Raw genomic sequence first — 23521 nt, forward strand, 5'->3', positions numbered from 1 at the left:
CTATAAGAGTAAGTTACGATGGTTACACTGATAATGTCTTTTCCAGCAGGTGGAATCATCTTCAGAGGACCCAGCGTTAAGACAGCATGCTAATTTCGTCCTAAAGTATACTCTTGGATAGAGAAAATCCTATGTATTTAGAATCATTTAGACTCTAAACAGCTTATGGACCATTTCAGAGTGCTTTCTCAGTAGATGTTCACAGCCATCCAATTCAAAAGACAATTGTCATAATGTGGCTATAAGAGTAAGTTACGATGGTTACACTGATAATGTCTTTTCCAGCAGGTGGAATCATCTTCAGAGGACCCAGCGTTAAGACAGCATGCTAATTTCGTCCTAAAGTATACTCCTGGATAGAGAAAATCCTATGTATTTAGAATCATTTAGACTCTAAACAGCTTATCGACCATTTCAGAGTGCTTTCTAAGTAGATGTTCACAGCCATCCAATTCAAAAGACAATTGTCATAATGTGGCTATAAGAGTACGTTACGATGGTTACACTGATAATGTCTTTTCCAGCAAGACCTTGTTTTTGTGTTGAGGACAAAATAGCTGAACACAGGCTACCAAGAAGGCGCAGTGGCCAAGTGGTAAGGCGTTGGTCTCGTAAACCAAAGATCATGGGTTCAATCCCCATCTGTGCCTAAGTAAGTTGGAAAAGTTTTGTCCTTTGTAATTAACACAACAGAATCCTCATTTATGCATACTTTATACAAAATAGAAGAGTTCTTCACAGGTCTAAGAAACAAGGCAGTAAAAAGACATTTACATAGAACATTTGCACAATTCTCTGGAGGCCTGATCATTAAAATGGCTGTGCAAAAATATCTCAAAGGTCATATTTGAAAACGTGGTGAAGGAATGGTCCATCTGGAGGAGCAGACAAAGGTTCTTTCATTAAAAACCCAATGAAGAAGACACATTTTTCAATAACGTACACTATCAAAATCAATAGAGACAGCTGAGGATTGTATGGGTGAAATATGTCTTTGTTTGCTTATTTAAAAAAAAAAAAGTTTAATGGACAAAATTAAATTCTTTGTCTTCCATATATGATTAATGGTTTGCTTGTTAGGAACTTTTGTCAATGTTTTTTGGATTCAAATAGAAGAATTGTCCCTTGCATATGGAGAAAAAGGAATATTTTTAATTCACAATAGGCAGGTTTTTCCATCAAAAAATGTGAATGGGAGGATACCCTTAATGGAAATTGTAATACTTTTTAAAACTCAAGTACTATGTTTCTATAATGTAATTATGTTCTGCAGGTGGAATCATCTTCAGAGGACCCAGCGTTAAGACAGCATGCTAATTTCGTCTTAAAGTATACTCTTGGATAGAGAAAATCCTATGTATTTAGAATCATTTAGACTCTAAACAGCTTATGGACCATTTCAGAGTGCTTTCTCAGTAGATGTTCACAGCCATCCAATTCAAAAGACAATTGTCATAATGTGGCTATAAGAGTAAGTTACGATGGTTACACTGATAATGTCTTTTCCAGCAGGTGGAATCATCTTCAGAGGACCCAGCGTTAAGACAGCATGCTAATTTCGTCCTAAAGTATACTCTTGGATAGAGAAAATCCTATGTATTTAGAATCATTTAGACTCTAAACAGCTTATGGACCATTTCAGAGTGCTTTCTCAGTAGATGTTCACAGCCATCCAATTCAAAAGACAATTGTCATAATGTGGCTATAAGAGTAAGTTACGATGGTTACACTGATAATGTCTTTTCCAGCAGGTGGAATCATCTTCAGAGGACCCAGCGTTAAGACAGCATGCTAATTTCGTCCTAAAGTATACTCCTGGATAGAGAAAATCCTATGTATTTAGAATCATTTAGACTCTAAACAGCTTATGGACCATTTCAGAGTGCTTTCTAAGTAGATGTTCACAGCCATCCAATTCAAAAGACAATTGTCATAATGTGGCTATAAGAGTACGTTACGATGGTTACACTGATAATGTCTTTTCCAGCAAGACCTTGTTTTTGTGTTGAGGACAAAATAGCTGAACACAGGCTACCAAGAAGGCGCAGTGGCCAAGTGGTAAGGCGTTGGTCTCGTAAACCAAAGATCATGGGTTCAATCCCCATCTGTGCCTAAGTAAGTTGGAAAAGTTTTGTCCTTTGTAATTAACACAACAGAATCCTCATTTATGCATACTTTATACAAAATAGAAGAGTTCTTCACAGGTCTAAGAAACAAGGCAGTAAAAAGACATTTACATAGAACATTTGCACAATTCTCTGGAGGCCTGATCATTAAAATGGCTGTGCAAAAATATCTCAAAGGTCATATTTGAAAACGTGGTGAAGGAATGGTCCATCTGGAGGAGCAGACAAAGGTTCTTTCATTAAAAACCCAATGAAGAAGACACATTTTTCAATAACGTACACTATCAAAATCAATAGAGACAGCTGAGGATTGTATGGGTGAAATATGTCTTTGTTTGCTTATTTAAAAAAAAAAAAGTTTAATGGACAAAATTAAATTCTTTGTCTTCCATATATGATTAATGGTTTGCTTGTTAGGAACTTTTGTCAATGTTTTTTGGATTCAAATAGAAGAATTGTCCCTTGCATATGGAGAAAAAGGAATATTTTTAATTCACAATAGGCAGGTTTTTCCATCAAAAAATGTGAATGGGAGGATAACCTTAATGGAAATTGTAATACTTTTTAAAACTCAAGTACTATGTTTCTATAATGTAATTATGTTCTGCAGGTGGAATCATCTTCAGAGGACCCAGCGTTAAGACAGCATGCTAATTTCGTCTTAAAGTATACTCTTGGATAGAGAAAATCCTATGTATTTAGAATCATTTAGACTCTAAACAGCTTATGGACCATTTCAGAGTGCTTTCTCAGTAGATGTTCACAGCCATCCAATTCAAAAGACAATTGTCATGATGTGGCTATAAGAGTAAGTTACGATGGTTACACTGATAATGTCTTTTCCAGCAGGTGGAATCATCTTCAGAGTACCCAGCGTTAAGACAGCATGCTAATTTCGTCCTAAAGTATACTCTTGGATAGAGAAAATCCTATGTATTTAGAATCATTTAGACTCTAAACAGCTTATGGACCATTTCAGAGTGCTTTCTAAGTAGATGTTCACAGCCATCCAATTCAAAAGACAATTGTCATAATGTGGCTATAAGAGTATGTTACGATGGTTACACTGATAATGTCTTTTCCAGCAAGACCTTGTTTTTGTGTTGAGGACAAAATAGCTGAACACAGGCTACCAAGAAGGCGCAGTGGCCAAGTTGTAAGGCGTTGGTCTCGTAAACCAAAGATCATGGGTTCAATCCCCATCTGTGCCTAAGTAAGTTGGAAAAGATTTGTCCTTTGTAATTAACACAACAGAATCCACATTTATGCATACTTTATACAAAATAGATGAGTTCTTCACAGGTCTATTAGCTGAAAGATTTCAGTCAAACAAAATAAAATGGGAACAGATTCTCCTATTCACGGGCTGGAAAACTTAAACTACATGACATTATGACAAAAGTGTATAAAAAATCACATTACTTATACACAGAAATAAAGTCTTGTTTTTTTTTAATATTGCAGAAGAAACAAGGCAGTAAAAAGTCATTTACATAGAACATTTGCACAATTCTCTGGAGGCCTGATCATTAAAATGGCTGTGCAAAAATATCTCAAAGGTCATATTTGAAAACGTGGTGAAGGAATGGTCCATCTGGAGGAGCAGACAAAGGTTCTTTCATTAAAAACCCAATGAAGAAGACACATTTTTCAATAACGTACACTATCAAAATCAATAGAGACAGCTGAGGATTGTATGGGTGAAATATGTCTTTGTTTGCTTATTTAAAAAAAAAGAAGTTTAATGGACAAAATTAAATTCTTTGTCTTCCATATATGATTAATGGTTTGCTTGTTAGGAACTTTTGTCAATGTTTTTTGGATTCAAATAGAAGAATTGTCCCTTGCATATGGAGAAAAATGAATATTTTTAATTCACAATAGGCAGGTTTTTCCATCAAAAAATGTGAATGGGAGGATAACCTTAATGGAAATTGTAATACTTTTTAAAACTCAAGTACTATGTTTCTATAATGTAATTATGTTCTGCAGGTGGAATCATCTTCAGAGGACCCAGCGTTAAGACAGCATGCTAATTTCGTCTTAAAGTATACTCTTGGATAGAGAAAATCCTATGTATTTAGAATCATTTAGACTCTAAACAGCTTATGGACCATTTCAGAGTGCTTTCTCAGTAGATGTTCACAGCCATCCAATTCAAAAGACAATTGTCATAATGTGGCTATAAGAGTAAGTTACGATGGTTACACTGATAATGTCTTTTCCAGCAGGTGGAATCATCTTCAGAGGACCCAGCGTTAAGACAGCATGCTAATTTCGTCCTAAAGTATACTCTTGGATAGAGAAAATCCTATGTATTTAGAATCATTTAGACTCTAAACAGCTTATGGACCATTTCAGAGTGCTTTCTCAGTAGATGTTCACAGCCATCCAATTCAAAAGACAATTGTCATAATGTGGCTATAAGAGTAAGTTACGATGGTTACACTGATAATGTCTTTTCCAGCAGGTGGAATCATCTTCAGAGGACCCAGCGTTAAGACAGCATGCTAATTTCGTCCTAAAGTATACTCCTGGATAGAGAAAATCCTATGTATTTAGAATCATTTAGACTCTAAACAGCTTATGGACCATTTCAGAGTGCTTTCTAAGTAGATGTTCACAGCCATCCAATTCAAAAGACAATTGTCATAATGTGGCTATAAGAGTACGTTACGATGGTTACACTGATAATGTCTATTCCAGCAAGACCTTGTTTTTGTGTTGAGGACAAAATAGCTGAACACAGGCTACCAAGAAGGCGCAGTGGCCAAGTGGTAAGGCGTTGGTCTCGTAAACCAAAGATCATGGGTTCAATCCCCATCTGTGCCTAAGTAAGTTGGAAAAGTTTTGTCCTTTGTAATTAACACAACAGAATCCTCATTTATGCATACTTTATACAAAATAGAAGAGTTCTTCACAGGTCTAAGAAACAAGGCAGTAAAAAGACATTTACATAGAACATTTGCACAATTCTCTGGAGGCCTGATCATTAAAATGGCTGTGCAAAAATATCTCAAAGGTCATATTTGAAAACGTGGTGAAGGAATGGTCCATCTGGAGGAGCAGACAAAGGTTCTTTCATTAAAAACCCAATGAAGAAGACACATTTTTCAATAACGTACACTATCAAAATCAATAGAGACAGCTGAGGATTGTATGGGTGAAATATGTCTTTGTTTGCTTATTTAAAAAAAAAAAAGTTTAATGGACAAAATTAAATTCTTTGTCTTCCATATATGATTAATGGTTTGCTTGTTAGGAACTTTTGTCAATGTTTTTTGGATTCAAATAGAAGAATTGTCCCTTGCATATGGAGAAAAAGGAATATTTTTAATTCACAATAGGCAGGTTTTTCCATCAAAAAATGTGAATGGGAGGATACCCTTAATGGAAATTGTAATACTTTTTAAAACTCAAGTACTATGTTTCTATAATGTAATTATGTTCTGCAGGTGGAATCATCTTCAGAGGACCCAGCGTTAAGACAGCATGCTAATTTCGTCTTAAAGTATACTCTTGGATAGAGAAAATCCTATGTATTTAGAATCATTTAGACTCTAAACAGCTTATGGACCATTTCAGAGTGCTTTCTCAGTAGATGTTCACAGCCATCCAATTAAAAAGACAATTGTCATAATGTGGCTATAAGAGTAAGTTACGATGGTTACACTGATAATGTCTTTTCCAGCAGGTGGAATCATCTTCAGAGGACCCAGCGTTAAGACAGCATGCTAATTTCGTCCTAAAGTATACTCTTGGATAGAGAAAATCCTATGTATTTAGAATCATTTAGACTCTAAACAGCTTATGGACCATTTCAGAGTGCTTTCTCAGTAGATGTTCACAGCCATCCAATTCAAAAGACAATTGTCATAATGTGGCTATAAGAGTAAGTTACGATGGTTACACTGATAATGTCTTTTCCAGCAGGTGGAATCATCTTCAGAGGACCCAGCGTTAAGACAGCATGCTAATTTCGTCCTAAAGTATACTCCTGGATAGAGAAAATCCTATGTATTTAGAATCATTTAGACTCTAAACAGCTTATCGACCATTTCAGAGTGCTTTCTAAGTAGATGTTCACAGCCATCCAATTCAAAAGACAATTGTCATAATGTGGCTATAAGAGTACGTTACGATGGTTACACTGATAATGTCTTTTCCAGCAAGACCTTGTTTTTGTGTTGAGGACAAAATAGCTGAACACAGGCTACCAAGAAGGCGCAGTGGCCAAGTGGTAAGGCGTTGGTCTCGTAAACCAAAGATCATGGGTTCAATCCCCATCTGTGCCTAAGTAAGTTGGAAAAGTTTTGTCCTTTGTAATTAACACAACAGAATCCTCATTTATGCATACTTTATACAAAATAGAAGAGTTCTTCACAGGTCTAAGAAACAAGGCAGTAAAAAGACATTTACATAGAACATTTGCACAATTCTCTGGAGGCCTGATCATTAAAATGGCTGTGCAAAAATATCTCAAAGGTCATATTTGAAAACGTGGTGAAGGAATGGTCCATCTGGAGGAGCAGACAAAGGTTCTTTCATTAAAAACCCAATGAAGAAGACACATTTTTCAATAACGTACACTATCAAAATCAATAGAGACAGCTGAGGATTGTATGGGTGAAATATGTCTTTGTTTGCTTATTTAAAAAAAAAAAAGTTTAATGGACAAAATTAAATTCTTTGTCTTCCATATATGATTAATGGTTTGCTTGTTAGGAACTTTTGTCAATGTTTTTTGGATTCAAATAGAAGAATTGTCCCTTGCATATGGAGAAAAAGGAATATTTTTAATTCACAATAGGCAGGTTTTTCCATCAAAAAATGTGAATGGGAGGATACCCTTAATGGAAATTGTAATACTTTTTAAAACTCAAGTACTATGTTTCTATAATGTAATTATGTTCTGCAGGTGGAATCATCTTCAGAGGACCCAGCGTTAAGACAGCATGCTAATTTCGTCTTAAAGTATACTCTTGGATAGAGAAAATCCTATGTATTTAGAATCATTTAGACTCTAAACAGCTTATGGACCATTTCAGAGTGCTTTCTCAGTAGATGTTCACAGCCATCCAATTCAAAAGACAATTGTCATAATGTGGCTATAAGAGTAAGTTACGATGGTTACACTGATAATGTCTTTTCCAGCAGGTGGAATCATCTTCAGAGGACCCAGCGTTAAGACAGCATGCTAATTTCGTCCTAAAGTATACTCTTGGATAGAGAAAATCCTATGTATTTAGAATCATTTAGACTCTAAACAGCTTATGGACCATTTCAGAGTGCTTTCTCAGTAGATGTTCACAGCCATCCAATTCAAAAGACAATTGTCATAATGTGGCTATAAGAGTAAGTTACGATGGTTACACTGATAATGTCTTTTCCAGCAGGTGGAATCATCTTCAGAGGACCCAGCGTTAAGACAGCATGCTAATTTCGTCCTAAAGTATACTCCTGGATAGAGAAAATCCTATGTATTTAGAATCATTTAGACTCTAAACAGCTTATGGACCATTTCAGAGTGCTTTCTAAGTAGATGTTCACAGCCATCCAATTCAAAAGACAATTGTCATAATGTGGCTATAAGAGTACGTTACGATGGTTACACTGATAATGTCTTTTCCAGCAAGACCTTGTTTTTGTGTTGAGGACAAAATAGCTGAACACAGGCTACCAAGAAGGCGCAGTGGCCAAGTGGTAAGGCGTTGGTCTCGTAAACCAAAGATCATGGGTTCAATCCCCATCTGTGCCTAAGTAAGTTGGAAAAGTTTTGTCCTTTGTAATTAACACAACAGAATCCTCATTTATGCATACTTTATACAAAATAGAAGAGTTCTTCACAGGTCTAAGAAACAAGGCAGTAAAAAGACATTTACATAGAACATTTGCACAATTCTCTGGAGGCCTGATCATTAAAATGGCTGTGCAAAAATATCTCAAAGGTCATATTTGAAAACGTGGTGAAGGAATGGTCCATCTGGAGGAGCAGACAAAGGTTCTTTCATTAAAAACCCAATGAAGAAGACACATTTTTCAATAACGTACACTATCAAAATCAATAGAGACAGCTGAGGATTGTATGGGTGAAATATGTCTTTGTTTGCTTATTTAAAAAAAAAAAAGTTTAATGGACAAAATTAAATTCTTTGTCTTCCATATATGATTAATGGTTTGCTTGTTAGGAACTTTTGTCAATGTTTTTTGGATTCAAATAGAAGAATTGTCCCTTGCATATGGAGAAAAAGGAATATTTTTAATTCACAATAGGCAGGTTTTTCCATCAAAAAATGTGAATGGGAGGATAACCTTAATGGAAATTGTAATACTTTTTAAAACTCAAGTACTATGTTTCTATAATGTAATTATGTTCTGCAGGTGGAATCATCTTCAGAGGACCCAGCGTTAAGACAGCATGCTAATTTCGTCTTAAAGTATACTCTTGGATAGAGAAAATCCTATGTATTTAGAATCATTTAGACTCTAAACAGCTTATGGACCATTTCAGAGTGCTTTCTCAGTAGATGTTCACAGCCATCCAATTCAAAAGACAATTGTCATGATGTGGCTATAAGAGTAAGTTACGATGGTTACACTGATAATGTCTTTTCCAGCAGGTGGAATCATCTTCAGAGTACCCAGCGTTAAGACAGCATGCTAATTTCGTCCTAAAGTATACTCTTGGATAGAGAAAATCCTATGTATTTAGAATCATTTAGACTCTAAACAGCTTATGGACCATTTCAGAGTGCTTTCTAAGTAGATGTTCACAGCCATCCAATTCAAAAGACAATTGTCATAATGTGGCTATAAGAGTATGTTACGATGGTTACACTGATAATGTCTTTTCCAGCAAGACCTTGTTTTTGTGTTGAGGACAAAATAGCTGAACACAGGCTACCAAGAAGGCGCAGTGGCCAAGTTGTAAGGCGTTGGTCTCGTAAACCAAAGATCATGGGTTCAATCCCCATCTGTGCCTAAGTAAGTTGGAAAAGATTTGTCCTTTGTAATTAACACAACAGAATCCACATTTATGCATACTTTATACAAAATAGATGAGTTCTTCACAGGTCTATTAGCTGAAAGATTTCAGTCAAACAAAATAAAATGGGAACAGATTCTCCTATTCACGGGCTGGAAAACTTAAACTACATGACATTATGACAAAAGTGTATAAAAAATCACATTACTTATACACAGAAATAAAGTCTTGTTTTTTTTTAATATTGCAGAAGAAACAAGGCAGTAAAAAGTCATTTACATAGAACATTTGCACAATTCTCTGGAGGCCTGATCATTAAAATGGCTGTGCAAAAATATCTCAAAGGTCATATTTGAAAACGTGGTGAAGGAATGGTCCATCTGGAGGAGCAGACAAAGGTTCTTTCATTAAAAACCCAATGAAGAAGACACATTTTTCAATAACGTACACTATCAAAATCAATAGAGACAGCTGAGGATTGTATGGGTGAAATATGTCTTTGTTTGCTTATTTAAAAAAAAAGAAGTTTAATGGACAAAATTAAATTCTTTGTCTTCCATATATGATTAATGGTTTGCTTGTTAGGAACTTTTGTCAATGTTTTTTGGATTCAAATAGAAGAATTGTCCCTTGCATATGGAGAAAAATGAATATTTTTAATTCACAATAGGCAGGTTTTTCCATCAAAAAATGTGAATGGGAGGATAACCTTAATGGAAATTGTAATACTTTTTAAAACTCAAGTACTATGTTTCTATAATGTAATTATGTTCTGCAGGTGGAATCATCTTCAGAGGACCCAGCGTTAAGACAGCATGCTAATTTCGTCTTAAAGTATACTCTTGGATAGAGAAAATCCTATGTATTTAGAATCATTTAGACTCTAAACAGCTTATGGACCATTTCAGAGTGCTTTCTCAGTAGATGTTCACAGCCATCCAATTCAAAAGACAATTGTCATAATGTGGCTATAAGAGTAAGTTACGATGGTTACACTGATAATGTCTTTTCCAGCAGGTGGAATCATCTTCAGAGTACCCAGCGTTAAGACAGCATGCTAATTTAGTCCTAAAGTATACTCTTGGATAGAGAAAATCCTATGTATTTAGAATCATTTAGACTCTAAACAGCTTATGGACCATTTCAGAGTGCTTTCTCAGTAGATGTTCACAGCCATCCAATTCAAAAGACAATTGTCATGATGTGGCTATAAGAGTAAGTTACGATGGTTACACTGATAATGTCTTTTCCAGCAGGTGGAATCATCTTCAGAGTACCCAGCGTTAAGACAGCATGCTAATTTCGTCCTAAAGTATACTCTTGGATAGAGAAAATCCTATGTATTTAGAATCATTTAGACTCTAAACAGCTTATGGACCATTTCAGAGTGCTTTCTAAGTAGATGTTCACAGCCATCCAATTCAAAAGACAATTGTCATAATGTGGCTATAAGAGTATGTTACGATGGTTACACTGATAATGTCTTTTCCAGCAAGACCTTGTTTTTGTGTTGAGGACAAAATAGCTGAACACAGGCTACCAAGAAGGCGCAGTGGCCAAGTTGTAAGGCGTTGGTCTCGTAAACCAAAGATCATGGGTTCAATCCCCATCTGTGCCTAAGTAAGTTGGAAAAGATTTGTCCTTTGTAATTAACACAACAGAATCCACATTTATGCATACTTTATACAAAATAGATGAGTTCTTCACAGGTCTATTAGCTGAAAGATTTCAGTCAAACAAAATAAAATGGGAACAGATTCTCCTATTCACGGGCTGGAAAACTTAAACTACATGACATTATGACAAAAGTGTATAAAAAATCACATTACTTATACACAGAAATAAAGTCTTGTTTTTTTTTTAATATTGCAGAAGAAACAAGGCAGTAAAAAGTCATTTACATAGAACATTTGCACAATTCTCTGGAGGCCTGATCATTAAAATGGCTGTGCAAAAATATCTCAAAGGTCATATTTGAAAACGTGGTGAAGGAATGGTCCATCTGGAGGAGCAGACAAAGGTTCTTTCATTAAAAACCCAATGAAGAAGACACATTTTTCAATAACGTACACTATCAAAATCAATAGAGACAGCTGAGGATTGTATGGGTGAAATATGTCTTTGTTTGCTTATTTAAAAAAAAAGAAGTTTAATGGACAAAATTAAATTCTTTGTCTTCCATATATGATTAATGGTTTGCTTGTTAGGAACTTTTGTCAATGTTTTTTGGATTCAAATAGAAGAATTGTCCCTTGCATATGGAGAAAAATGAATATTTTTAATTCACAATAGGCAGGTTTTTCCATCAAAAAATGTGAATGGGAGGATAACCTTAATGGAAATTGTAATACTTTTTAAAACTCAAGTACTATGTTTCTATAATGTAATTATGTTCTGCAGGTGGAATCATCTTCAGAGGACCCAGCGTTAAGACAGCATGCTAATTTCGTCTTAAAGTATACTCTTGGATAGAGAAAATCCTATGTATTTAGAATCATTTAGACTCTAAACAGCTTATGGACCATTTCAGAGTGCTTTCTCAGTAGATGTTCACAGCCATCCAATTCAAAAGACAATTGTCATAATGTGGCTATAAGAGTAAGTTACGATGGTTACACTGATAATGTCTTTTCCAGCAGGTGGAATCATCTTCAGAGTACCCAGCGTTAAGACAGCATGCTAATTTAGTCCTAAAGTATACTCTTGGATAGAGAAAATCCTATGTATTTAGAATCATTTAGACTCTAAACAGCTTATGGACCATTTCAGAGTGCTTTCTAAGTAGATGTTCACAGCCATCCAATTCAAAAGACAATTGTCATAATGTGGCTATAAGAGTACGTTACGATGGTTACACTGATAATGTCTTTTTCAGCAAGACCTTGTTTTTGTGTTGAGGACAAAATAGCTGAACACAGGCTACCAAGAAGGCGCAGTGGCCAAGTGGTAAGGCGTTGGTCTCGTAAACCAAAGATCATGGGTTCAATCCCCATCTGTGCCTAAGTAAGTTGGAAAAGTTTTGTCCTTTGTAATTAACACAACAGAATCCTCATTTATGCATACTTTATACAAAATAGAAGAGTTCTTCACAGGTCTATTAGCTGAAAGATTTCAGTCAAACAAAATAAAATGGGAACAGATTCTCCTATTCACGGGCTGGAAAACTTAAACTACTTGACATTATGACAAAAGTGTATAAAAAATCACATTACTTATACACAGAAATAAAGTCTTGTTTTTTTTTAATATTGCAGAAGAAACAAGGCAGTAAAAAGACATTTACATAGAACATTTGCACAATTCTCTGGAGGCCTGATCATTAAAATGGCTGTGCAAAAATATCTCAAAGGTCATATTTGAAAACGTGGTGAAGGAATGGTCCATCTGGAGGAGCAGACAAACGTTCTTTCATTAAAAACCCAATGAAGAAGACACATTTCTCGATAACGTACACTATCAAAATCAATAGATACAGCTGAGGATTGTATGGGTTAAATATATCTTTGTTTGCTTATTTTTTTAAAAAAGTTTAATGGACAAAATCAAAATCTTTGTCTCCCATATATTATTAATGGCTTTATTGTTAGGGAAATTTGTCAAAAATTTGTTTTTAATTCACAATTCAAGGTTTTTCCATCACAAAATGAGTATGGGAGGATACCCTTGTTTGCTTATTTAAAAAAAAAAAAGTTTAATGGACAAAATTAAATTCTTTGTCTTCCATATATGATTAATGGTTTGCTTGTTAGGAACTTTTGTCAATGTTTTTTGGATTCAAATAGAAGAATTGTCCCTTGCATATGGAGAAAAATGAATATTTTTAATTCACAATAGGCAGGTTTTTCCATCAAAAAATGTGAATGGGAGGATAACCTTAATGGAAATTGTAATACTTTTTAAAACTCAAGTACTATGTTTCTATAATGTAATTATGTTCTGCAGGTGGAATCATCTTCAGAGGACCCAGCGTTAAGACAGCATGCTAATTTCGTCTTAAAGTATACTTTTGGATAGAGAAAATCCTATGTATTTAGAATCATTTAGACTCTAAACAGCTTATGGACCATTTCAGAGTGCTTTCTCAGTAGATGTTCACAGCCATCCAATTCAAAAGACAATTGTCATGATGTGGCTATAAGAGTAAGTTACGATGGTTACACTGATAATGTCTTTTCCAGCAGGTGGAATCATCTTCAGAGTACCCAGCGTTAAGACAGCATGCTAATTTCGTCCTAAAGTATACTCTTGGATAGAGAAAATCCTATGTATTTAGAATCATTTAGACTCTAAACAGCTTATGGACCATTTCAGAGTGCTTTCTAAGTAGATGTTCACAGCCATCCAATTCAAAAGACAATTGTCATAATGTGGCTATAAGAGTACGTTACGATGGTTACACTGATAATGTCTTTTCCAGCAAGACCTTGTTTTTGTGTTGAGGACAAAATAGCTGAACACAGGCTACCAAGAAGGCGCAGTGGCCAAGTGGTAAGGCGTTGGTCTCGTAAACCAAAGATCATGGGTTCAATCCCCATCTGTGCCTAAGTAAGTTGGAAAAGATTTGTCCTTTGTAATTAACACAACAGAATCCTCATTTATGCATACTTTATACAAAATAGAAGAGTTCTTCACAGGTCTATTAGCTGAAAGATTTCAGTCAAACAAAATAAAATGGGAACAGATTCTCCTATTCACGGGCTGGAAAACTTAAACTACATGACATTATGACAAAAGTGTATAAAAAATCACATTACTTATACACAGAAATAAAGTCTTGTTTTTTTTTAATATTGCAGAAGAAACAAGGCAGTAAAAAGACATTTACATAGAACATTTGCACAATTCTCTGGAGGCCTGATCATTAAAATGGCTGTGCAAAAATATCTCAAAGGTCATATTTGAAAACGTGGTGAAGGAATGGTCCATCTGGAGGAGCAGACAAAGGTTCTTTCATTAAAAACCCAATGAAGAAGACACATTTTTCAATAACGTACACTATCAAAATCAATAGAGACAGCTGAGGATTGTATGGGTGAAATATGTCTTTGTTTGCTTATTTAAAAAAAAAAAAGTTTAATGGACAAAATTAAATTCTTTGTCTTCCATATATGATTAATGGTTTGCTTGTTAGGAACTTTTGTCAATGTTTTTTGGATTCAAATAGAAGAATTGTCCCTTGCATATGGAGAAAAAGGAATATTTTTAATTCACAATAGGCAGGTTTTTCCATCAAAAAATGTGAATGGGAGGATAACCTTAATGGAAATTGTAATACTTTTTAAAACTCAAGTACTATGTTTCTATAATGTAATTATGTTCTGCAGGTGGAATCATCTTCAGAGGACCCAGCGTTAAGACAGCATGCTAATTTCGTCTTAAAGTATACTCTTGGATAGAGAAAATCCTATGTATTTAGAATCATTTAGACTCTAAACAGCTTATGGACCATTTCAGAGTGCTTTCTCAGTAGATGTTCACAGCCATCCAATTCAAAAGACAATTGTCATGTTGTGGCTATAAGAGTAAGTTACGATGGTTACACTGATAATGTCTTTTCCAGCAGGTGGAATCATCTTCAGAGTACCCAGCGTTAAGACAGCATGCTAATTTCGTCCTAAAGTATACTCTTGGATAGAGAAAATCCTATGTATTTAGAATCATTTAGACTCTAAACAGCTTATGGACCATTTCAGAGTGCTTTCTAAGTAGATGTTCACAGCCATCCAATTCAAAAGACAATTGTCATAATGTGGCTATAAGAGTACGTTACGATGGTTACACTGATAATGTCTTTTCCAGCAAGACCTTGTTTTTGTGTTGAGGACAAAATAGCTGAACACAGGCTACCAAGAAGGCGCAGTGGCCAAGTGGTAAGGCGTTGGTCTCGTAAACCAAAGATCATGGGTTCAATCCCCATCTGTGCCTAAGTAAGTTGGAAAAGATTTGTCCTTTGTAATTAACACAACAGAATCCTCATTTATGCATACTTTATACAAAATAGAAGAGTTCTTCACAGGTCTATTAGCTGAAAGATTTCAGTCAAACAAAATAAAATGGGAACAGATTCTCCTATTCACGGGCTGGAAAACTTAAACTACATGACATTATGACAAAAGTGTATAAAAAATCACATTACTTATACACAGAAATAAAGTCTTGTTTTTTTTTAATATTGCAGAAGAAACAAGGCAGTAAAAAGACATTTACATAGAACATTTGCACAATTCTCTGGAGGCCTGATCATTAAAATGGCTGTGCAAAAATATCTCAAAGGTCATATTTGAAAACGTGGTGAAGGAATGGTCCATCTGGAGGAGCAGACAAAGGTTCTTTCATTAAAAACCCAATGAAGAAGACACATTTTTCAATAACGTACACTATCAAAATCAATAGAGACAGCTGAGGATTGTATGGGTGAAATATGTCTTTGTTTGCTTATTTAAAAAAAAAAAAGTTTAATGGACAAAATTAAATTCTTTGTCTTCCATATATGATTAATGGTTTGCTTGTTAGGAACTTTTGTCAATGTTTTTTGGATTCAAATAGAAGAATTGTCCCTTGCATATGGAGAAAAAGGAATATTTTTAATTCACAATAGGCAGGTTTTTCCATCAAAAAATGTGAATGGGAGGATAACCTTAATGGAAATTGTAATACTTTTTAAAACTCAAGTACTATGTTTCTATAATGTAATTATGTTCTGCAGGTGGAATCATCTTCAGAGGACCCAGCGTTAAGACAGCATGCTAATTTCGTCTTAAAGTATACTCTTGGATAGAGAAAATCCTATGTATTTAGAATCATTTAGACTCTAAACAGCTTATGGACCATTTCAGAGTGCTTTCTCAGTAGATGTTCACAGCCATCCAATTCAAAAGACAATTGTCATGTTGTGGCTATAAGAGTAAGTTACGATGGTTACACTGATAATGTCTTTTCCAGCAGGTGGAATCATCTTCAGAGTACCCAGCGTTAAGACAGCATGCTAATTTCGTCCTAAAGTATACTCTTGGATAGAGAAAATCCTATGTATTTAGAATCATTTAGACTCTAAACAGCTTATGGACCATTTCAGAGTGCTTTCTAAGTAGATGTTCACAGCCATCCAATTCAAAAGACAATTGTCATAATGTGGCTATAAGAGTACGTTACGATGGTTACACTGATAATGTCTTTTCCAGCAAGACCTTGTTTTTGTGTTGAGGACAAAATAGCTGAACACAGGCTACCAAGAAGGCGCAGTGGCCAAGTGGTAAGGCGTTGGTCTCGTAAACCAAAGATCATGGGTTCAATCCCCATCTGTGCCTAAGTAAGTTGGAAAAGATTTGTCCTTTGTAATTAACACAACAGAATCCTCATTTATGCATACTTTATACAAAATAGAAGAGTTCTTCACAGGTCTATTAGCTGAAAGATTTCAGTCAAACAAAAAAAAATGGGAACAGATTCTCCTATTCACGGGCTGGAAAACTTAAACTACATGACATTATGACAAAAGTGTATAAAAAATCACATTACTTATACACAGAAATAAAGTCTTGTTTTTTTTTAATATTGCAGAAGAAACAAGGCAGTAAAAAGACATTTACATAGAACATTTGCACAATTCTCTGGAGGCCTGATCATTAAAATGGCTGTGCAAAAATATCTCAAAGGTCATATTTGAAAACGTGGTGAAGGAATGGTCCATCTGGAGGAGCAGACAAAGGTTCTTTCATTAAAAACCCAATGAAGAAGACACATTTTTCAATAACGTACACTATCAAAATCAATAGAGACAGCTGAGGATTGTATGGGTGAAATATGTCTTTGTTTGCTTATTTAAAAAAAAAAAAGTTTAATGGACAAAATTAAATTCTTTGTCTTCCATATATGATTAATGGTTTGCTTGTTAGGAACTTTTGTCAATGTTTTTTGGATTCAAATAGAAGAATTGTCCCTTGCATATGGAGAAAAATTAATATTTTTAATTCACAATAGGCAGGTTTTTCCATCAAAAAATGTGAATGGGAGGATAACCTTAATGGAAATTGTAATACTTTTTAAAACTCAAGTACTATGTTTCTATAATGTAATTATGTTCTGCAGGTGGAATCATCTTCAGAGGACCCAGCGTTAAGACAGCATGCTAATTTCGTCTTAAAGTATACTCTTGGATAGAGAAAATCCTATGTATTTAGAATCATTTAGACTCTAAACAGCTTATGGACCATTTCAGAGTGCTTTCTCAGTAGATGTTCACAGCCATCCAATTCAAAAGACAATTGTCATAATGTGGCTATAAGAGTAAGTTACGATGGTTACACTGATAATGTCTTTTCCAGCAGGTGGAATCATCTTCAGAGTACCCAGCGTTAAGACAGCATGCTAATTTCGTCCTAAAGTATACTCTTGGATAGAGAAAATCCTATGTATTTAGAATCATTTAGACTCTAAACAGCTTATGGACCATTTCAGAGTGCTTTCTAAGTAGATGTTCACAGCCATCCAATTCAAAAGACAATTGTCATAATGTGGCTATAAGAGTACGTTACGATGGTTACACTGATAATGTCTTTTCCAGCAAGACCTTGTTTTTGTGTTGAGGACAAAATAGCTGAACACAGGCTACCAAGAAGGCGCAGTGGCCAAGTGGTAAGGCGTTGGTCTCGTAAACCAAAGATCATGGGTTCAATCCCCATCTGTGCCTAAGTAAGTTGGAAAAGTTTTGTCCTTTGTAATTAACACAACAGAATCCTCATTTATGCATACTTTATACAAAATAGAAGAGTTCTTCACAGGTCTATTAGCTGAAAGATTTCAGTCAAACAAAATAAAATGGGAACAGATTCTCCTATTCACGGGCTGGAAAACTTAAACTACTTGACATTATGACAAAAGTGTATAAAAAAATCACATTACTTATACACAGAAATAAAGTCTTGTTTTTTTTTAATATTGCAGAAGAAACAAGGCAGTAAAAAGACATTTACATAGAACATTTGCACAATTCTCTGGAGGCCTGATCATTAAAATGGCTGTGCAAAAATATCTCAAAGGTCATATTTGAAAACGTGGTGAAGGAATGGTCCATCTGGAGGAGCAGACAAACGTTCTTTCATTAAAAACCCAATGAAGAAGACACATTTCTCGATAACGTACACTATCAAAATCAATAGATACAGCTGAGGATTGTATGGGTGAAATATATCTTTGTTTGCTTATTTTTTTTAAAAAGTTTAATGGACAAAATCAAAATCTTTGTCTCCCATATATTATTAATGGCTTTATTGTTAGGGAAATTTGTCAAAAATTTGTTTTTAATTCACAATTCAAGGTTTTTCCATCACAAAATGAGTATGGGAGGATACCCTTAATGGAAATTGTAATACTTTAAACAGACATTTACATGGCATATTTGAACCGTTCTCTGGAGGCCTGATCATTAAAATGGCTGTGCAAAAATATCTCAAAGGTCATATTTGAAAACGTGGTGAAGGAATGGTCCATCTGGAGGAGCAGACAAAGGTTCTTTCATTAAAAACCCAATGAAGAAGACACATTTTTCAATAACGTACACTATCAAAATCAATAGAGACAGCTGAGGATTGTATGGGTGAAATATGTCTTTGTTTGCTTATTTAAAAAAAAAAAGTTTAATGGACAAAATTAAATTCTTTGTCTTCCATATATGATTAATGGTTTGCTTGTTAGGAACTTTTGTCAATGTTTTTTGGATTCAAATAGAAGATTTGTCCCTTGCATATGGAGAAAAATGAATATTTTTAATTCACAATAGGCAGGTTTTTCCATCAAAAAATGTGAATGGGAGGATAACCTTAATGGAAATTGTAATACTTTTTAAAACTCAAGTACTATGTTTCTATAATGTAATTATGTTCTGCAGGTGGAATCATCTTCAGAGGACCCAGCGTTAAGACAGCATGCTAATTTCGTCTTAAAGTATACTCTTGGATAGAGAAAATCCTATGTATTTAGAATCATTTAGACTCTAAACAGCTTATGGACCATTTCAGAGTGCTTTCTCAGTAGATGTTCACAGCCATCCAATTCAAAAGACAATTGTCATGATGTGGCTATAAGAGTAAGTTACGATGGTTACACTGATAATGTCTTTTCCAGCAGGTGGAATCATCTTCAGAGTACCCAGCGTTAAGACAGCATGCTAATTTCGTCCTAAAGTATACTCTTGGATAGAGAAAATCCTATGTATTTAGAATCATTTAGACTCTAAACAGCTTATGGACCATTTCAGAGTGCTTTCTAAGTAGATGTTCACAGCCATCCAATTCAAAAGACAATTGTCATAATGTGGCTATAAGAGTACGTTACGATGGTTACACTGATAATGTCTTTTCCAGCAAGACCTTGTTTTTGTGTTGAGGACAAAATAGCTGAACACAGGCTACCAAAAAGGCGCAGTGGCCAAGTGGTAAGGCGTTGGTCTCGTAAACCAAAGATCATGGGTTCAATCCCCATCTGTGCCTAAGTAAGTTGGAAAAGATTTGTCCTTTGTAATTAACACAACAGAATCCTCATTTATGCATACTTTATACAAAATAGAAGAGTTCTTCACAGGTCTATTAGCTGAAAGATTTCAGTCAAACAAAATAAAATGGGAACAGATTCTCCTATTCACGGGCTGGAAAACTTAAACTACATGACATTATGACAAAAGTGTATAAAAAATCACATTACTTATACACAGAAATAAAGTCTTGTTTTTTTTTAATATTGCAGAAGAAACAAGGCAGTAAAAAGACATTTACATAGAACATTTGCACAATTCTCTGGAGGCCTGATCATTAAAATGGCTGTGCAAAAATATCTCAAAGGTCATATTTGAAAACGTGGTGAAGGAATGGTCCATCTGGAGGAGCGGACAAAGGTTCTTTCATTAAAAACCCAATGAAGAAGACACATTTTTCAATAACGTACACTATCAAAATCAATAGAGACAGCTGAGGATTGTATGGGTGAAATATGTCTTTGTTTGCTTATTTAAAAAAAAAAAGTTTAATGGACAAAATTAAATTCTTTGTCTTCCATATATGATTAATGGTTTGCTTGTTAGGAACTTTTGTCAATGTTTTTTGGATTCAAATAGAAGAATTGTCCCTTGCATATGGAGAAAAATGAATATTTTTAATTCACAATAGGCAGGTTTTTCCATCAAAAAATGTGAATGGGAGGATAACCTTAATGGAAATTGTAATACTTTTTAAAACTCAAGTACTATGTTTCTATAATGTAATTATGTTCTGCAGGTGGAATCATCTTCAGAGGACCCAGCGTTAAGACAGCATGCTAATTTCGTCTTAAAGTATACTCTTGGATAGAGAAAATCCTATGTATTTAGAATCATTTAGACTCTAAACAGCTTATGGACCATTTCAGAGTGCTTTCTCAGTAGATGTTCACAGCCATCCAATTCAAAAGACAATTGTCATGTTGTGGCTATAAGAGTAAGTTACGATGGTTACACTGATAATGTCTTTTCCAGCAGGTGGAATCATCTTCAGAGTACCCAGCGTTAAGACAGCATGCTAATTTCGTCCTAAAGTATACTCTTGGATAGAGAAAATCCTATGTATTTAGAATCATTTAGACTCTAAACAGCTTATGGACCATTTCAGAGTGCTTTCTAAGTAGATGTTCACAGCCATCCAATTCAAAAGACAATTGTCATAATGTGGCTATAAGAGTACGTTACGATGGTTACACTGATAATGTCTTTTCCAGCAAAACTTAAACTACATGACATTATGACAAAAGTGTATAAAAAATCACATTACTTATACACAGAAATAAAGTCTTGTTTTTTTTTAATATTGCAGAAGAAACAAGGCAGTAAAAAGACATTTACATAGAACATTTGCACAATTCTCTGGAGGCCTGATCATTAAAATGGCTGTGCAAAAATATCTCAAAGGTCATATTTGAAAACGTGGTGAAGGAATGGTCCATCTGGAGGAGCAGACAAAGGTTCTTTCATTAAAAACCCAATGAAGAAGACACATTTTTCAATAACGTACACTATCAAAATCAATAGAGACAGCTGAGGATTGTATGGGTGAAATATGTCTTTGTTTGCTTATTTAAAAAAAAAAAAGTTTAATGGACAAAATTAAATTCTTTGTCTTCCATATATGATTAATGGTTTGCTTGTTAGGAACTTTTGTCAATGTTTTTTGGATTCAAATAGAAGAATTGTCCCTTGCATATGGAGAAAAATTAATATTTTTAATTCACAATAGGCAGGTTTTTCCATCAAAAAATGTGAATGGGAGGATAACCTTAATGGAAATTGTAATACTTTTTAAAACTCAAGTACTATGTTTCTATAATGTAATTATGTTCTGCAGGTGGAATCATCTTCAGAGGACCCAGCGTTAAGACAGCATGCTAATTTCGTCTTAAAGTATACTCTTGGATAGAGAAAATCCTATGTATTTAGAATCATTTAGACTCTAAACAGCTTATGGACCATTTCAGAGTGCTTTCTCAGTAGATGTTCACAGCCATCCAATTCAAAAGACAATTGTCATAATGTGGCTATAAGAGTAAGTTACGATGGTTACACTGATAATGTCTTTTCCAGCAGGTGGAATCATCTTCAGAGTACCCAGCGTTAAGACAGCATGCTAATTTCGTCCTAAAGTATACTCTTGGATAGAGAAAATCCTATGTATTTAGAATCATTTAGACTCTAAACAGCTTATGGACCATTTCAGAGTGCTTTCTAAGTAGATGTTCACAGCCATCCAATTCAAAAGACAATTGTCATAATGTGGCTATAAGAGTACGTTACGATGGTTACACTGATAATGTCTTTTCCAGCAAGACCTTGTTTTTGTGTTGAGGACAAAATAGCTGAACACAGGCTACCAAGAAGGCGCAGTGGCCAAGTGGTAAGGCGTTGGTCTCGTAAACCAAAGATCATGGGTTCAATCCCCATCTGTGCCTAAGTAAGTTGGAAAAGTTTTGTCCTTTGTAATTAACACAACAGAATCCTCATTTATGCATACTTTATACAAAATAGAAGAGTTCTTCACAGGTCTATTAGCTGAAAGATTTCAGTCAAACAAAATAAAATGGGAACAGATTCTCCTATTCACGGGCTGGAAAACTTAAACTACTTGACATTATGACAAAAGTGTATAAAAAAATCACATTACTTATACACAGAAATAAAGTCTTGTTTTTTTTTAATATTGCAGAAGAAACAAGGCAGTAAAAAGACATTTACATAGAACATTTGCACAATTCTCTGGAGGCCTGATCATTAAAATGGCTGTGCAAAAATATCTCAAAGGTCATATTTGAAAACGTGGTGAAGGAATGGTCCATCTGGAGGAGCAGACAAACGTTCTTTCATTAAAAACCCAATGAAGAAGACACATTTCTCGATAACGTACACTATCAAAATCAATAGATACAGCTGAGGATTGCATGGGTGAAATATATCTTTGTTTGCTTATTTTTTTTTAAAAGTTTAATGGACAAAATCAAAATCTTTGTCTCCCATATATTATTAATGGCTTTATTGTTAGGGAAATTTGTCAAAAATTTGTTTTTAATTCACAATTCAAGGTTTTTCCATCACAAAATGAGTATGGGAGGATACCCTTAATGGAAATTGTAATACTTTAAACAGACATTTACATGGCATATTTGAACCGTTCTCTGGAGGCCTGATCATTAAAATGGCTGTGCAAAAATATCTCAAAGGTCATATTTGAAAACGTGGTGAAGGAATGGTCCATCTGGAGGAGCAGACAAAGGTTCTTTCATTAAAAACCCAATGAAGAAGACACATTTTTCAATAACGTACACTATCAAAATCAATAGAGACAGCTGAGGATTGTATGGGTGAAATATGTCTTTGTTTGCTTATTTAAAAAAAAAAAAGTTTAATGGACAAAATTAAATTCTTTGTCTTCCATATATGATTAATGGTTTGCTTGTTAGGAACTTTTGTCAATGTTTTTTGGATTCAAATAGAAGAATTGTCCCTTGCATATGGAGAAAAAGGAATATTTTTAATTCACAATAGGCAGGTTTTTCCATCAAAAAATGTGAATGGGAGGATACCCTTAATGGAAATTGTAATACTTTTTAAAACTCAAGTACTATGTTTGTATAATGTAATTATGTTCCGCAGGTGGAATCATCTTCAGAGGACCCAGCGTTAAGACAGCATGCTAATTTCGTCTTAAAGTATACTCTTGGATAGAGAAAATCCTATGTATTTAGAATCATTTAGACTCTAAACAGCTTATGGACCATTTCAGAGTGCTTTCTCAGTAGATGTTCACAGCCATCCAATTCAAAAGACAATTGTCATAATGTGGCTATAAGAGTAAGTTACGATGGTTACACTGATAATGTCTTTTCCAGCAGGTGGAAT

General features: G+C 34.7%; 1 protein-coding gene and 15 non-coding genes across 16 annotated transcripts in view; all 16 read left to right on the plus strand.

Moving 5' to 3' along the window:
- Positions 1 to 23521, plus strand: part of LOC134610562 (von Willebrand factor A domain-containing protein 5A-like) — a 180589-nt gene that overhangs the window by 67217 nt on the left and 89851 nt on the right. The window lies entirely within an intron of this gene.
- On the plus strand, positions 579 to 650 carry TRNAT-CGU (transfer RNA threonine (anticodon CGU)). Its single transcript has one exon. It is a non-coding gene; the product is annotated as a tRNA-Thr (tRNA).
- On the plus strand, positions 2042 to 2113 carry TRNAT-CGU (transfer RNA threonine (anticodon CGU)). Its single transcript has one exon. It is a non-coding gene; the product is annotated as a tRNA-Thr (tRNA).
- TRNAT-CGU (transfer RNA threonine (anticodon CGU)) lies at positions 3266 to 3337 on the plus strand. Its single transcript has one exon. It is a non-coding gene; the product is annotated as a tRNA-Thr (tRNA).
- On the plus strand, positions 4887 to 4958 carry TRNAT-CGU (transfer RNA threonine (anticodon CGU)). Its single transcript has one exon. It is a non-coding gene; the product is annotated as a tRNA-Thr (tRNA).
- TRNAT-CGU (transfer RNA threonine (anticodon CGU)) lies at positions 6350 to 6421 on the plus strand. The gene has a single exon. It is a non-coding gene; the product is annotated as a tRNA-Thr (tRNA).
- TRNAT-CGU (transfer RNA threonine (anticodon CGU)) lies at positions 7813 to 7884 on the plus strand. Its single transcript has one exon. It is a non-coding gene; the product is annotated as a tRNA-Thr (tRNA).
- On the plus strand, positions 9037 to 9108 carry TRNAT-CGU (transfer RNA threonine (anticodon CGU)). Its single transcript has one exon. It is a non-coding gene; the product is annotated as a tRNA-Thr (tRNA).
- On the plus strand, positions 10658 to 10729 carry TRNAT-CGU (transfer RNA threonine (anticodon CGU)). The gene has a single exon. It is a non-coding gene; the product is annotated as a tRNA-Thr (tRNA).
- Positions 12041 to 12112, plus strand: TRNAT-CGU (transfer RNA threonine (anticodon CGU)). Its single transcript has one exon. It is a non-coding gene; the product is annotated as a tRNA-Thr (tRNA).
- TRNAT-CGU (transfer RNA threonine (anticodon CGU)) lies at positions 13583 to 13654 on the plus strand. Its single transcript has one exon. It is a non-coding gene; the product is annotated as a tRNA-Thr (tRNA).
- TRNAT-CGU (transfer RNA threonine (anticodon CGU)) lies at positions 14965 to 15036 on the plus strand. Its single transcript has one exon. It is a non-coding gene; the product is annotated as a tRNA-Thr (tRNA).
- Positions 16347 to 16418, plus strand: TRNAT-CGU (transfer RNA threonine (anticodon CGU)). The gene has a single exon. It is a non-coding gene; the product is annotated as a tRNA-Thr (tRNA).
- TRNAT-CGU (transfer RNA threonine (anticodon CGU)) lies at positions 17729 to 17800 on the plus strand. The gene has a single exon. It is a non-coding gene; the product is annotated as a tRNA-Thr (tRNA).
- On the plus strand, positions 19527 to 19598 carry TRNAT-CGU (transfer RNA threonine (anticodon CGU)). Its single transcript has one exon. It is a non-coding gene; the product is annotated as a tRNA-Thr (tRNA).
- On the plus strand, positions 22006 to 22077 carry TRNAT-CGU (transfer RNA threonine (anticodon CGU)). The gene has a single exon. It is a non-coding gene; the product is annotated as a tRNA-Thr (tRNA).

This window comes from Pelobates fuscus, chromosome 5 (genome assembly GCF_036172605.1).
Source record: "Pelobates fuscus isolate aPelFus1 chromosome 5, aPelFus1.pri, whole genome shotgun sequence".
NCBI lineage: Eukaryota > Metazoa > Chordata > Amphibia > Anura > Pelobatidae > Pelobates > Pelobates fuscus.